Genomic DNA, 16,140 nt, shown 5'->3' on the forward strand with positions numbered 1-16,140 from the left:
TAACTGCTGATATTGAGATTCTCCACCATCTATTCCCACAGATGTAGTCAATTTGATTTATGTGAATTCCATCTGGAGAAGTCCATGTATATAATTGCAAGTTATGTTGTTGAAAAAAGTTAATTTGCTATGAACAAGTTGTTGGTTGGTCTTGCAATTCTATCATTCGATCTCCAGATTCATTACTATCACCAAGACCATATTTTCCAGTTACTAGTCATTCCTATTTGTTTCCAAATTTGTATTCTAGTCACCAATAATTATCAGTGTATGTTGATTGCATGTTTTAGCTATTTCTAACAGAAGACATTGGTAGAATTCTTCAATCCCTCATCATTAGCTTTCATGGTTGATGGATACATTTGAATAATACTTGTGTTGATTGGATTTTCTTGAAAGTGGATATATATAATCTTATCAAAGCCAGCATTATACTTCAAGATTGATTCTCAGACTGACAGCGCAGAGGTGTCACCACACAAAGGTCGCTCAGATTGATGAGTGGTGCGTGCGAAGGAACCATTGCTTTTGCAAGTATCTTTCTTCCAGGCTCTGTCCCTGTGGTCAGCATGGCACATGGAAATCAAAGAGAACTTGCCTGCCAGAAAACATGAAGAAAACCCAGGAGATTAGCAAAGGTAAAAGAAAAGAGGATAGCTTAACAACTCTCAGAGGAAGCAGAGGGATTTTGAGATCATGCAACAAAAGCTGAAGGCAGCTAACAAAGAAGTTGATGCAGACAAGAGAAAAACGATGACTGGATAATTTGGAAAACGTGGGTGCTACTGCCAACCAGGTGTAGAATATACTCTAAGATCAAGATTTTGTAGGGTGAACAATCATTACATATGTTATAATTTATCCTTATAATACGGACAATTTTCTTAAATCATTTTATTGGGGGCTCGTACAACTCATGACAAATCATCCATCCATCCATTGGTGTCAAGCACATTTGTACATTTGTTGCCCTCATCCTCAAAACATCTGCTTTCTACTTGAGCCCTTGGTATCAGCTCCTCATTTCCTCTCTCTCCCTGCTCCCCCTCCCCCATGAACCCTTGATAATTTATAAATTATTATTATTTTGTCATATCTTACACCATCCGACGTCTCCCTTCACCCACTTCTCCACTGTCTGTCTCCCAGGGAGGAGGTTATATGTAGATCCTTGTAATCTGTTCCCCCTTTCTCCCTCCCCTCCCCTCCACCCTTGCGGTATCGCCACTCTCGCCATTGGTCCTGAGGGGTTCAACTGTCCTGGATTCCCTGTGTTTCCAGTTTCTATCTGTACCACTGTACATCCTCTGCTCCAGCTGGATTTGTAAGGTAGAATTTGGATGATGATAATGGGATTGAGGAAACATTCAAGAACTTGAAGAAAATTGTATATTTCATGTTTGCTACACTGCACCCTGACTGCTTTGTCTCCTCCCCGCGGCCCTTCTGCCAGGGGATGTCCAATTTCCCATAGATGGATGCTGGGTACCCACTCGGCACTCCCCTTCATTGATAATACTATGATTTTGGTTTTTTTGTTTGGTCTTTGATGCCTTATAACTGATCCCTTCAACATTTTGTGATCTTATAGGCTGGTGTTCTTCTTTCCTGTGGGCTTTGTTGTTTCTCAGTTATATGGTCACTTGTTTATCTTCCAGCATATAGGACCCAAGATTCTATATCTTTTGATAGCCGGGCACCATCAACTTTCTTCACCAAATTTGCATGTGCACCCACTTTGTCTTCAGCAATCGTGTCGGGATAGGCTGGTGTGCTTCTTCCATGTGGGCTTTGTTGCTTCTCAGCTAGATAGCTGCCTGTTTATCTTCAAGCCTTTAAGACCCCAGACACTATATCTTTTGTTAGCCAGGTATCATCAGTTTTCTTCACCACATTTGCTTATGCACCCACTTTGTCTTCAGCGATCGACAAGAGAAAAATGCAAAGAAATAGGGGAAAGAACTAGGAGGCAAAGGATATTAATAGAGATCTAAATACAGGCATATACAGATGTAAATATATTTATAGGTTTAGTGTTAAGGAAACAGATGGACTGCGGGCCCCTACTCAAGTACTCCCTCAACAATAGAACACTTTGTTGTAACAAGTCAGCATTCTGAGATGCTCACCTTCCTGGCATAATCGCTGAAGACAACGGGGACACAAGCAAATATGGTGAAGGAAGCTAATGGCCCCTGGTTATAAAAAGATATAGCATCTGAGGTCTTAAAGTCCTGAAGATAAACAAGCAGCCATTAGTGGTTTGCCTCAGTGTCACGGGGTCAGTTCAGGCCAGTCCAGACACTGTGTCTCCAGTGTTGTCCCTTCCACTCTCTCTTCCACCCCCTTCATTTGCTCCCATGAACTCTGATCAGACATGTCCCTCTCCCCTAGCTGTAGCTTCACTACTGTCCTCTAAAGTAAATTCTTCTGGGCAGAGAGGCAGTTGTCCATGTAGCTGGTATAGGGGGCTGAGCCCTCAGGCCCCTCCAATGGCTCCCCTCCCCTTGCTGGCATTCTGCATTCATCTGGCACTGGCTTTAAATCTGGTCCTTCTTTCCCTGTGGAGACCCAAACAATACCCTCCCCTTGGGTGGGTCAGTGTCCTATTTCCCCCCCCCCCAGCCCCACCCACCCTCCATCCATCTCTTTTTTTTCCCTTTTACTCCCTCGCCGCCCCCTTTTAGTTGACTACCACACGTGCCCCTGGATTTGGTGTGGCCCCTGCCATACTACCTGGACCCCACCCCTGGTGTGTTTGTAAACAGTAGCTTTTTTTCCTGTGCCCCTTTTGCATTTACTTTTCTGTTCTTTCATAAATATATAAATTTACCTCAGTAGACTCATGTTATACTTGTCCTTTTGTGCTTGGTTTACTTCACTTAGCATACTTTCTGCCAGTTCTTCTAATGCGGCTATATGCTTCATGCGTTCATCACTGCTTTTTAGCCATTCATCGTACTCCATTGCATGTATGTACCACAGTTTCTTAATCCATTTGTCTGTTGATGGAAATTTGCGTTGTTTCCAACTCCTTGCGAATGTAAACTGTGCTGCAATGCACATTGGACCACAGATGTCTGGCCGTGGTTTGTTTCTTGCCTATTCTGGGTATATGCCCAGTCGGGCAATTGCTGGGTCGTATGGTAGCTCAATTTCCATCTATTTTAGAAATCACCAAATCGTTTCCCATAGTGGCTGTACATACCTACAGGTCCACCAGCAGTGGATGAGAGTTCCTATCTCAACACAGCCCCAGCAACACTTGTTGATTTCTGATTTTTTGAATTGGGCTATCTTTGAGGGTGTTAGATGGTATATCATAGTTGTTTTGATTTGCATTTCTCTTGTGGCTGATGATCAGGAACATTTTCTCATAATTTTATTGGCCATTCGGTTTTCAGACTCTGTGGAACTTCTGTTCCGGTCCTTTGCCCACCTCCTGAGTTGGCAATTAGTTTTTCTCTTATTGTAAGCGTGCAAAGTATTGTAGATTTTAGTAATAAGGCCTTTGTCTGATGTGTCATTGCTAAAGATGTTTGCCCAGTTGGTGGACTCTCATTACTTTCTTGGTGAATTCTTTTGATGTACAGAGGTGTCTTATCTTCAGCATATCCCACTTGTCTATTTGTGACTCCTCTGCATTTGTATCCTTCCCTAATTCTGATAGCCCATGTATTCCCTGTGCCAAGGTTCTCAGGTTTGTCCCAATTCCCTCATTAATGGCCCTAATTGTTTGGGGTTTTATCTCAAGGTTTGTGATGCACCTTGACTTTATTCTTGTTCATGGAGTGAGGTGAGTGTCTTGCTTCATTTTTCTGAGGGTAGATATCCATGTTTTTTCCAGCACTCTTTATTGAAGATGGCATCTGCTTCCCATTTAATATTTTTGGGCCCTTATCAAAGATCAGTTGCCTATATGCTGATGTTTTTCTTTCTGGGTCTTCAGCTCTTGTCCATTGGTCTGAATATCTGTCATTATACCAGTACCATGTTGTTTTGACTACTGTGGCCGCATAGTACATGCTAAAGTTAGGTAGAGCAAGCCCTCCCACTTTGTCCTTCTTCTTGAGAAGTTCTCTGCTAATTCTGGGCCTCTTCCCCCTCCATATTCTGTTGTTAATCTGTTTTTCCAATTCTTTGAAGAAGGATGGTGGTATTCGTATTGGGATAGCATTGAACTTATATAGTGCCTTGGGCAGAACTAACATCTTTACTATATTAAGTCTGCCAATCCACGAGCATGGGATATTCTTCCATTTGTTGAGGTCACTCTTGATTTCTCTTAGTAGTGTTTTATAATTTTTCTCAAACAAATATTTCATTTTTTTAATCAGGTATATACCTAGGTATTTCAATTTGTGCTTGACTATTGTAAAGGGTACTTACTACCTTTCTAATCATCTCTTCTGTGATCTTGTCTGATGTGTAGAGCAGTCCAATAGACTTCTGTTTGCTGATTTAGTATCCTGCCACTCTGCCCTATTTCTCTATTGCTTCCAACACTCCGCTTGTGGAGCTTAAGAGATCTTCGATATATAAAATCATATCGTCTATGAATAATGATAATTTTGCCTCTTCCTTCCCCAAATGAATACCTTTAATATCTTTCCTTTGTCTTATGTTGTTAGCTAGGACCTCCAGTATGATGTTAAATAGAAGTGGTGACAAGGGACATCCTTGTCTGGTCCCCGTTTTCAGTGGAATTGTTTTCGTCCTTTCTCTGTTAAATACCACGTTGGCTAATGGTTTTTCATATATGGCGTGTATAATATGAGGAATTTTCCTTCTATTCCTATCTTCTTGAGTGTCTTAAACAGTAATGCGTGTTGGATGTTGTCGAATGCTCTTTCCGCATCTATCAATAGTACCATGTTGTTCTTATTCCTTTCCCTGACAATGTGTCGAATAATAATTTCAGCAGTTGTTTGTTTGTTCTTTTTCTTTTTTTGTTCAGGCCAGCTGTTTTATTTGTCTAAAGGATAATTGCATTTATAATTTTTATTTTATTTTATTGGGGGCTCATACAATTCTAATCACAATCCATACACACATCCATTGTGTCAAGAACATATGTACATTTGTTGCCATCATCATTCTCAAAACATCTGCCTTCTACTTGAGCCCTTAATATCTGCTGCTCATTTTCCCCTTCCCTCCCCACTCTCCCTACCTCATGAACCTTTCATCATTCATAAATTATTATTATTTTGTCAAATATTACACTGTCCGATGTCTCCCCCCGCCTTCTTCACTGCTGTCCAGCCCCCAGGGATGAGGCTATATGTAGATTCTTGTCATCAGTTCCCCCTTTCTACCCCACATTCTCTCCACCCTCCAGGCATCGCCACTCTCACCACCGGTCCTGAAGGAGTCATCTGTTCTGGATTCCCTGTGTTTCCAGTTGCTCTCTGTACCTATGTACATCCTCTGGTCTAGCCAGATTTGTAAGGTAGAATTGGGATCATGATAGTGGGGGGCGGGGGGCGAGGAAGCATTTAAGAACTAGAGGAAAGTTATGTGTTTCATTGTTGCTACCCTGCACCGACTGGCTCATCTCCTCCCCACAACTCTTCAGTAAGGGGTGTCTGGTTGGCTAACAATGGGCTTTGAGTCTCCACTCTGCACTCACCCATATTTTCAGTGATATGATTTTTTGTTCCTTGATGCTTGATACCTGATCGCTTCGACAACTCGTGGTCACACAGGCTGGTGTGTTTCTTCCACGTGGGCTTTGATGCTTCTCAGCTAGATGGCCGCTTGTTTATCTTCAAGACTTTAAGACCCCAGATGCTATATCTTTTGATAGCTGGCATCATCAACTTTCTTCACCACATTTGCTTATGCACATGTTTGTCCTCATTGATCAAATAAGGGAGGTGGGCACCCATTGATATGATTTTTAGTTATTTCATGTCTGATAACTCGTCCCTTATGCACCTGTGGTCAGACAGACTGGTGTGCTTCTTCCACTTGGGCTTTGATGCTTCTCAGCTAGATGGCTGCTGGTTTATCTTCAAGACTTTAAGACCCCAGATGCTATATCTTTTAATAGCTGGGCACCATTAGCTTTCTAAACCACATTTGCTTATGCACACATTTGTCTTCAGTGATCATATCAGGAAGGTGGGCACCCACTGATGTGATTTTTAGTTATTTGATATCCAATAACTGGTCCCTTCTACACCTCTTGGTCAGCCAAGCTGGTATGCTTCTTCCATGTGGGATTTGATGCTTCTCAGCTAGATGGCCACTTGTTTATCTTCAAGCCTTTAAAACCCCAGACGCTATATCTTTTGATAGCCGGGCACCGTCAACTTTCTTCACCACATTTGCTTATGCACACATTTTTCTTCAGCTATCGTGTTGGGAAGGTGTGCATCCTGGAATGCTAATTTAATAGAACAAAGTGTTCTTGCATTGAGTAAGTGCTTGAGTGGAGGCCCAATGTCCATCTGCCACCCCAATACTAAATCTATAAATATATGCACATTGATCTGTGTCCCCACGCTCATATATTTACATACGTATATTCCAGTCTTTGGACCTCTATAAATACCCTTTGTTACCTAGTTCTTTCCTCTATTTCCTTTTACTTTCCTCTTGTCCCACTATCATGCTCAGCCTTCATTTGGGTTTCATATGTATTTACATACATATATTCCAGTCTTTTGACCTCTATAAATACCCTTTGTCACCTAGTTCTTTCCTCTATTTCATTCTACTTTGCTCTTGTCCCACTATCATGTGCAGCCTTCAATTTATCTCAGTGATTTCCGCAGTTCTTTTAATTGCTCTCCTTGTATATTAACTTTAGTGTCGCCATTAGTCAGAATTGACTCAGTAGCAGTGAGTTTTATATATTTTACAGTCCTAATTAAATTTATTTCTAGGTATTCTATTCTCTTACAGACCGTTGTAAGTGGCATTGTTTCCTTCGGTTCAATTTCAGATTTCTCATTGTAGGTGTACAGAAATCCAAATTGTTTTCATTTGAACTCTGCCACTTTGTTGAATCCCTCTATTAGCTCTAGAAGTTCTCTTGTGGGCTCTTATGTTTCTATATGTAGGATCATACCATGCATGAATAAAAATAATTTTACTTCTATTCCAATCTTCATAACTTTTATTTCCTGTTCTTGTCACATTGCACTGACTAGGACTTCTAATACAGTATAGAATAGAAGTGGTGAGAGTGGGCAATCTTGTCTTGTTCCTGATTTCAAGGGGAAAGTTTTCAGCACTTTTCATCTAGGATTTGAATCATATTTAGAAATTTCATTAATATTCCAATATTCTTGAGGGTTTTCATTAAGAAAGTGTGTTGTGTTTTGTGTAATTTTTTTCTGCATCCATAGAAATAATCCTTCCAACTTAAGGCTGGACCCTTTACCTCTGATCTGGATTCTGTGCTCTTTCCCTTCTTCAAGGTGGGGTTTTGTTGTTTTGTGCCTTCAAGTAAGTTGTGGCTCACAACACCCCTGGAGGAATGCATGCTTTATCTGAAGAGCATAAATTCCCCACACATAGCCTGGATTTGGAGCCCTAGATCAGCACCACCTCCTGTGGCAGCAAGGCACCCTCCACCATTGCCTTCTTTTAGGCATCTTTAGAAAGGGGAGCAAAAAGAAAAAAAATTAACTAAACAAGAAACAAGGCTGCTGAGTGTGCCCTGACAGACCAGATTAAGGCATCCCAGAATCATATATATAGGCTCCAGCCTCCACTCTAGTCAATGAAACGCCTCACCACTATTGGCCATTGAACTATTGAGGAACTCTGCCTACATAGCAGTATGATCCACCTCTATAGTAGGTCCCAATCAGCCCCCTGAAAGCATCCTTAACAGTAACACAGTGAAAGACCTAAGGGCACCCTAGTCTTCCAGAAACATGGGGCCTACAAACGGTTCAAGGAAAAATCACCAGACCACATCACTCTAAAAAAAAAAATACCAGAGAGACTAAACAAAGTAGCAGAGTTAATGATGCTCATAGAAGAATCAGATGCGGATATGTCACAGAAAGAAATCTTCAGAAGTCTACTTGGAGTAACACAGGGGCTGAGGGAAGCAAGACAAAATAAGTATGCAATGATAGAGGATATGAAGTCCACAATAGAAGGTATGAAGTCCATACACCAAAGGAAAATACAGGTGCTAATGGATGAGGTAGCAGAAGTCACACACAAGGCAACAGAATTTATTATTAGGCTTGAGGAGGCAGAGAACTGTGTCAGTGATCACAAAGACACTCAAAAAACCCCATCAAGAGAGAAAGGCAGTCAAATAGGAAAATTAAAGAAGCAGAAGATAACTTGAGATCAATGAAGAGAAACAATATTCCAATAATTGGTCTACCAGAGCAGGACACACCACACATGTTGACAGCCAAGATAGCAAAGGAATTTCTGGAAGAAAACTTTCTCACATTAATGAGTGAGAATCAGGTACTTATACTGGAAGCAAAAAGAACAACTAGATTAAACCCCAAGAAGAACTCACCAAGACACATAATAGTAAAAATTTCCAACTTTGAGGGAAAAGAGAAAATTTTATGAGCAGCAAGAGAAACAAAGACAGTCACATACAAAAGAGTTTGGGTAAGAATATGCTAAAACCTATCAGCAGACACCATGAAGACAAGGAGAGGGTGGACCAACATCTTGCAAAAGCTGAAAGAAAAAAACGCCTCTCCAAGAATTTCACCCTGCCAAATTGTCCATTAAGATAGATGGGGAGATAAGGGTCTTCCAGGACAAGGAAAGACTCAAAGAATATGCTGCAATACACCCAACCATGCAGAGATACTGGCTGACACACAATGGCAGGAGGATCAACCTCCACCAAGCACAAGAAGGATACCACCATATAGTCCAACTGCATCCAGAAGCCAATGTGCCAACAATTACCAAGATAACAGGGCCTCAGAGGGAAAAGAAGACAAGCAAGAAGCTCCCTACACAAACACAGCACACTGATATGAAGGGAGATAGGAAAACACCCAAAACGCAAGACATGATAGCAATGATTCCACAGATTGTGATAATAACTGTGAATTCCAATAGACTCTATTTAAACATTAAAAGAAAAAGGTTTGAGGACTGCCTCAGAAAACAACCCAACTATCCGTTGCCTGAAAGTGGCACATCTTAAGTGCACAGACTAGAATAAACTAAAAATAAAAGGCTGGTGGAAAGTATACCAGGCAAATGGAAACTTATAAAAAGCAGGGGAGACAATCCTAATCGACAAAATTGACCTCAAGGTTCAAACCATAAAAAGAGACAAAGAGGGGCACTATATAATGCTCAAAGGATCAGTAAACCAGGAACCAGTTAGCACATTGACTATTTGCCCACCCAACAATGGAGCAGCAAATTTCATCAACAAACTATTAAAAAGATCTAAAAAGAAATCACGGGAGTCCGGGAAGATGGCCGACAGGACACCCGCATACTCTGAGAGCTCCTCCAAACAAAGCGGGCTTGGCGACCAGGTAGCCGAATAGTAAGAGTCTGGTGAGTGAAATATCCCCCTGGGACAGCACCCCAGTCCCACCCCACGTGTTTGTCCTGAGCAGGGGTCTAGGTGAAAGAGGACCGGACTCGTGGGACATCTCTGGTCACTAAGCTGCCGTGAGCTCACTGGCGACCGGCCTAGGCTCCATCCCCAAACCGGACCCCAGCCCAGAGCCGTTTGCCTGCCCTGCCTAGACAGGCACAGCAGGTCACGCTCCCCTACACCAGTGGCCCACTCGCGGATCCTCACTGGGAGAGAAGCTTTCCTCTCCCGCGGTTCCCCTCTCCCCGCAGGACAGCGACCTGCCCTCGGGCCCGCGTCCCTCCCTCCATTCATCCAAGCTCCGGGGAGCGGACCCGCGGGTTGTCTGGCGACCCCCACGGGGGACCATCCACCCACACCGCTGCCGCGGACCTCTCCACCTGCCCTCCATGCGCCGGCCTCCCACCCCCGCCCGCCCCCGCCCGCCCCTGGCAGCCTAGCGCCAGTTCCACTCCTGGCCGGGACCCTGCGCTGAGCACTTCCCGCCGACGGGAGCCATAGCCCAACCCGTGCCTGTCCGGGACCCTGAGCTTCCGCGGAGCGCCGCGGCCCGCGCTGCTGAGTCTGCCCCCCAAGGGCCCCTCCCTGCGCAAGGCACAAGAGTAGGTGCCCTCCCCAGGGTGCTGCGGGGACCCCGGCGGCCGCGACTCTGAGCCTGAGCGGAGGAAGGGCGCCATTGCCCCCTGCGGTTTCACGCCAAGCCTCCTTTGCCGGCGCTATTATCCCCTGCGGTTTCGCGCCAAGCCACTACGGTCCGCGGGGTTCTGAACTCAGAGCGGGGCGGAGGGCGAACACCATTGTTCCCTGCAGTGTCGCGCCGCTGTCTGCGCAGCTGTCCGAGGGGCCTCCCCGCGCCCGGTCACAGCCCGGGCAGATCAAACATTCCACCTGCAGTGGAGCCTGGGACTCGGCTTTGCAGTCCCTGAGGAGCCGTCAGTGAGCTCCAGCCAGCTCTCACCACCTGGGGGCCCTGTGGGGTCCCCAGTGCCAGCCCTAAGCCTGCCGCAGCCCGCCCCAGCCACCCCAGGAGACGGCACAGTGGCCTGAGCCTCCACACAATAAGGTTACTCCTGTCTCCCAGAAGCATGGGGCCTATGAAAGGACCAAGGAAAAATCAACAGACCACATCACTCCCCCAAAAAAATCAGAGAAATGAGGCACTTTAACAGACCTAACGTCACTCATAGAAGAAACAGATATAGATCAGCCACAAAAGGAAATCTTCAGAACTCTGCTTGCAGTAATACAGGAGCTAAGAGAAGCAAACCAAAATAAGGATGCAACTATAGAGGGAATGAAATGCACAATAGAGGGGATGAAGTCCACAATAGAGGGGATGAATACTATCCACCAAAAGGAACTGCAGAAACTAACAAAGGAGGTAGCAGAGGCCACACTAAAGGTCACAGAAGCTATATCTAGGCTTGAGGAGGCTGAGAAGCGTATCAGTGAACTCGAGGATGCTCAAACCAAATGAAGCAAACGAGAAAAACAATCAGATAGGAAAATTAAAGAAACAGAAGACAGCCTGAGATCAATGACAGATGCTATGAAGAGGAATAATATTCGAATAATCGGTCTACCGGAACACAACATAACACACAAATCGACTGCCAAGATAGCAAAGGACTTTCTGGAAGAATATTTCCCCAACCTAACAAAGGAGAATCCGAATCTCATACAGGAAGCAGAGAGGATGCCGGCTAAGCTAAACACCAAGAAGAACACGCCAAGACATATAATTGTAAAATTATCCAACTTAGAGGAAAAAGAGAAAATTCTACGAGCATCAAGAGAAAGGAAGACAGTCACATACAAAGGAGCGCAGGTAAGAATATGCTCAGACTTATCAGCAGAAACCATGAAGAGGAGGAGAGAATGGAGCAACATCTTCCAAAAACTGAAAGATAAAATTGCCTCCCCCAGAATCCTATACCCTGCCAAGTTATCCATTAAGATAGAGGGTAAGATAAGGGTCTTCCAGGACATGGAAGAACTCAAAAAATATACTGCAAGTCACCCGACCCTGCGGAACATACTGGCTGACTCACTATGGCCAGAAGATCAAGCTCCAACTAGAACCACCAGGAGACCACCATATAGCCCATCTCCATCTAGAAGCCAACATGCCAGCAACACGTACCAGGACAACACGGTCTCAGATGGAAAAGAGGACAGGATAGAAACCCTCCACTCAAACGCAGTACACTGATATGAAGGAAGATAGGCAAAGACCCAAAACACAAAACAGAATATAGCAACCATGAAGCCAGAGATTGTAATAATCACTCTGAATACAAATGGGCTCAATTCATATGTTAAAAGAAAGAGGCTGGAGGATTGGATTAGAAAACATAACCCATCAATCTGCTGCCTGCAAGAGACACACCTTAAGCGAGCAGACAAGCATATGCTGAGAATAAAGGGCTGGCAGAAAGTTTACCAAGCAAATGGTAACTCCAAGAAGGCAGGAGTGGCTATCTTAATCTCCGACAAAATGGATCTCAAGATCCAAAACATAAAAAGAGACAAAGAGGGACATTACATAATGCTCAAAGGCTCAGTAAACCAGGAAGCACTTAGCATACTGAATATTTACGCACCTAATAATGGCACGGCAAATTTCGTCAAACAAGCTATTAAAAAAATGACAGAAGAAATCACGGAAACAATAATAATAGTGGGGGACTTCAACACTCCACTATCAGAGAAAGACAGATCATAGGGAAAGAAGCTCAGCAAAGAGGCCAGAGATCTAAACAATGTAATTAGGCAACAGGGCCTGATAGACATCTATAGAGCCTTTCATCCAAAAGCAAAAGTTTCACATTCTTCTCCAATCCACACGGATCTTTCTCAAGAATAGATCACATGCTGGGACACAGGCCAGCCTGAGTAAATTCAAACACATAGATATTACCCAGACGTCTTTCTCAGACCACCAGGCCATAAAGCTGGAGATTAATAGGAGGGCACCCAGAAAAGCAAGGGCCACCAATTGGAGAATAAACAACGATCTCCTGCGACATGAATGGGTTAAGGTCCAGATCAGAGAGGATATCAGGAAGTTTCTAGAAACTAATGAGAACGAGCATACAACATATCAAAACTTATGGGACACTGCAAAGGCAGTTATCAGAGGTAGCTTGATATCACTGAATGCATATATGAAAAAAGAAGAAAGGCGTATGACAGATATGTTAACACAAAACCTCCAACAACTAGAACAGAGTCAACAGAACTACCCCTCCAATAGCAAGAGAAAAGAAATAATAAAAATCAGGGCGGAGTTAAACCAGTGGGAAGACATAAGAACAATGCAAAGGATTAACGCAACTAGAAGCTGGTTTTATGAATGAATTAATAAAATTGACACTCCCCTGGCAAAGCTTACCAAAGATAGAAAGGAGCAAACTTCAATAACCAGGATGAGGGATGAATCGGGGGCAATAACAACAGACCCCAATGAGATTAAAAAGGATAATCACAAAGTACTATGAAGGTTTGTATTCTAATGAATTCAGAAACCTGGAAGACATGGATAAATATTTAGAAACACAATCTATCCCTAGATTGTCTGAGACAGAGATCAAGAACCTCAACAAACCTATAGCGAAGGAAGAAATAGAGAGTGTCATCAAAAACCTACCAAGGTAAAAGGCCCCAGGGCCAGATGGCTACACAGCAGAATTTTACCAAACATTCAGGGAAGAGCTGACACCGATCCTCCACAAAGTATTCCATAACATACAAAAGAACGGTAAGCTCCCAAACTCATTTTACGAAGTCAGCATTACTTTGATACCCAAACAGGGAAAAGACCCCACAGGTGTAGAGAATTATAGACCAATATCTCTAATGAACATAGATGCAAAAATCCTTAACAAAATATTGGCCAATAGAATACAAAGGAACATCAAACATATCATCCACCACGACCAAGTAGGATTCATCCCAGCGATGCAGGGATGGTTTAACATCTGAAAATCCATCAATATCATACACCACACCGAGAAGAAAAAGGATAAAAACCATATGATAATATCCATAGATGCAGAAAAAGCATTTGACAACATCCAGCATCCATTCCTAATCAAAACACTCATGAAGATAGGATTGGAAGGTAAGTTCCTCAAGCTCATACAAGCTATCTATGAAAGACCAACAGCCAACATCATAGTCAATGGAGAAAAGATAAGAACAATACCACTGAAAAAGGGCACAAGACAAGGATGCCCCCTGTCCCCTCTTCTATTCAATATCGTTTTGGAGGTTCTGGCTAACAACATAAGACAGCGGAAGGACATCAAAGGGATCCAGTTGGGAGAGGAGGAGGTGAAACTATCGTTATTTGCAGATGACATGATCCTATACATTGAAGACCCCCAAAACTCCACAGTTGGAATACTTACAGCAATAGAGGAATACGGAAGAGTAGCAGGATACAAGATCAATAAACAGAAGTCAAGCCTAAGTAAATTCAAACACATAGAGATGATTCAGATGTGTTTCTCAGATCACTTTGTCTTGAAGCTGGAAATTAATAAAAGGAAGATCAGAAAAGCAAGGGCAATCAATAGGAGGATGAACACTGATTTTATGCGACATGAATGGGTACAGGCCCAAATTAGAGAGGATGTTAGGAAGTTTCTGGAAACTAATGAGAATGAGTTTCTCTCCAGTTTTTAGAAACTAGAAACTAATGAGAATGAGAATACAATGTATTAAAACATATGGGATACTGCAAAGGCAGTTATCAGAGGTAGTTTGGTATCAATAAATGTATATACAAAAAATTAAGAGAGGTTCATGACAGATACGTTATCACAAAACCTCCAACAACTAGACCAGAGCCAACAGAACAACCCCTCCAATAGCAAAAGAAAAGAGATAATAAAAATCAATGCAGAGTTAAACCCGTGGGAAGACAAGGGAACAATGCAAAAGGTAAAAGCTGGTTCTATGAAAGGATCAACAGAATTAACAGACCACTGTCAAACCTAACAAAGACAAGGAAGGAGCAAACACCAATAGCAGGATGAGGGATGAAACAGAGGTAATTACAACAGAGCCAAATGAGATTAAAAGGATAATCACAAAGTACTATGATGAATTGCATTCTAATGAATTCAGAAATGTGAAATACATGGATAAATACTTGGAAAAAACAGTCCCTTCCTAGATTATCTGAGACAGAGGTCAAGAACATCAACAAACCAATATGAAACAAAGAAATAGAGAGGGTTATCAAGAAGTTACCAATAAAAAAAGTCCCCGGGAGAGATGGCTTCACTGCGGAATTCTACCAAGCATTTAGAGAAGAGTTGACATCAATCCTCTACAAAGTATTCCAGAGCAGAGAAACTCCCATATTCATGGGAGGAAGTCAGTATAACTTTGATACCCAAATAGGGCAAATATCCCACAGATATAGAGAGCTACAGACCGATATCTCTAATGAACTTTGATGCAAAAATCCTTAACAAAATATTGGCCAATCGAATTCAAAAGTATATAAAACATATCACCCACCACGACCAGGTAGGATTCATCCCAGGGATGCAGGGATGGTTTAACATCCAAAAATCCATCAATATTATACACCACATTGATAAGAAAAAGTATAAGAAACACATGATACTATCCACAGGTGCAGAAAAAGCATTTGAAAGCATCATCCAACACCCATTCCTAATTAAGACACTCAAGAAGATAGGAATGGAAGGTACATTCCTCAAGCCAATACAAGCTATCTATGAAAAGCCAACAGCCAACATCATAGACAATGGAGAAAAGAAAAAACAATCCCACTGAAAAGGGGAGCAGACAAGGATGCCCTTTGTCCCCACTTCTATTCAAAATTATACTTGTGGTCCTAGCTAACAACATAAAACAGCAGAAGGACATTAAAAGTATCCAAATGGGAGAGGAGGAGGTGAAACTATCGCTATTTGCAGACGACATGATCCTGTACATTGAAAACCCCAAAGCTCCACAACAGAAGTAGTTACAGTGATAGAGGCATATGGAAGAGTGGCAGGATACAAGATCAACAAGCAGAAGTCAATAGGTTTGCTATACCCATTGGACAGGACCATGGAAGAGGAAATCAAGAAGGCAGTACCCTTCACAGTAGCCAAGAACAAACTGAAATACCTAGGAATATATTTAACAAAAAATTCTAAAAACCTATAGAAAAAAAACTACAAGAGGAAACCAAAAGTGGTCTCCACAAATGAAAGAACATCCCATATTCGTGGATTGGAAGGATCAACACAGTAAAGATGTCGATCTTACCCAAAGCACTTTAAAAGTTTAATGCTATTCTGATTCAAATACCAATAAACTTTTTCAAAGAATTGGAAAAAATGACCACGAATTTCATATGGAAAGGGAAGAAGCCCAGAATTAGCAGAGAAAGCCCCAAGAAGAAGGACAAAGTTGGAGGATTCGCTTTTCCTGATTGTAACACCCCATACACAGCTACAGTGGTCAAAACAGTGTTATACAGGCACAATGACAGATACTCAGTCCAGAGGGAAATAATAGAAAGTCCAGAAGTAAAACCATCAGCATAT

General features: G+C 42.6%; 1 long non-coding RNA gene across 1 annotated transcript in view; it reads right to left on the bottom strand.

Moving 5' to 3' along the window:
- LOC142433055 (uncharacterized) overlaps window positions 1–16,140 on the bottom strand; it is a 103,142-nt gene that overhangs the window by 39,991 nt on the left and 47,011 nt on the right. The window lies entirely within an intron of this gene.

This window comes from Tenrec ecaudatus, chromosome X, assembly GCF_050624435.1.
Source record: "Tenrec ecaudatus isolate mTenEca1 chromosome X, mTenEca1.hap1, whole genome shotgun sequence".
NCBI classification, from domain to species: domain Eukaryota; kingdom Metazoa; phylum Chordata; class Mammalia; order Afrosoricida; family Tenrecidae; genus Tenrec; species Tenrec ecaudatus.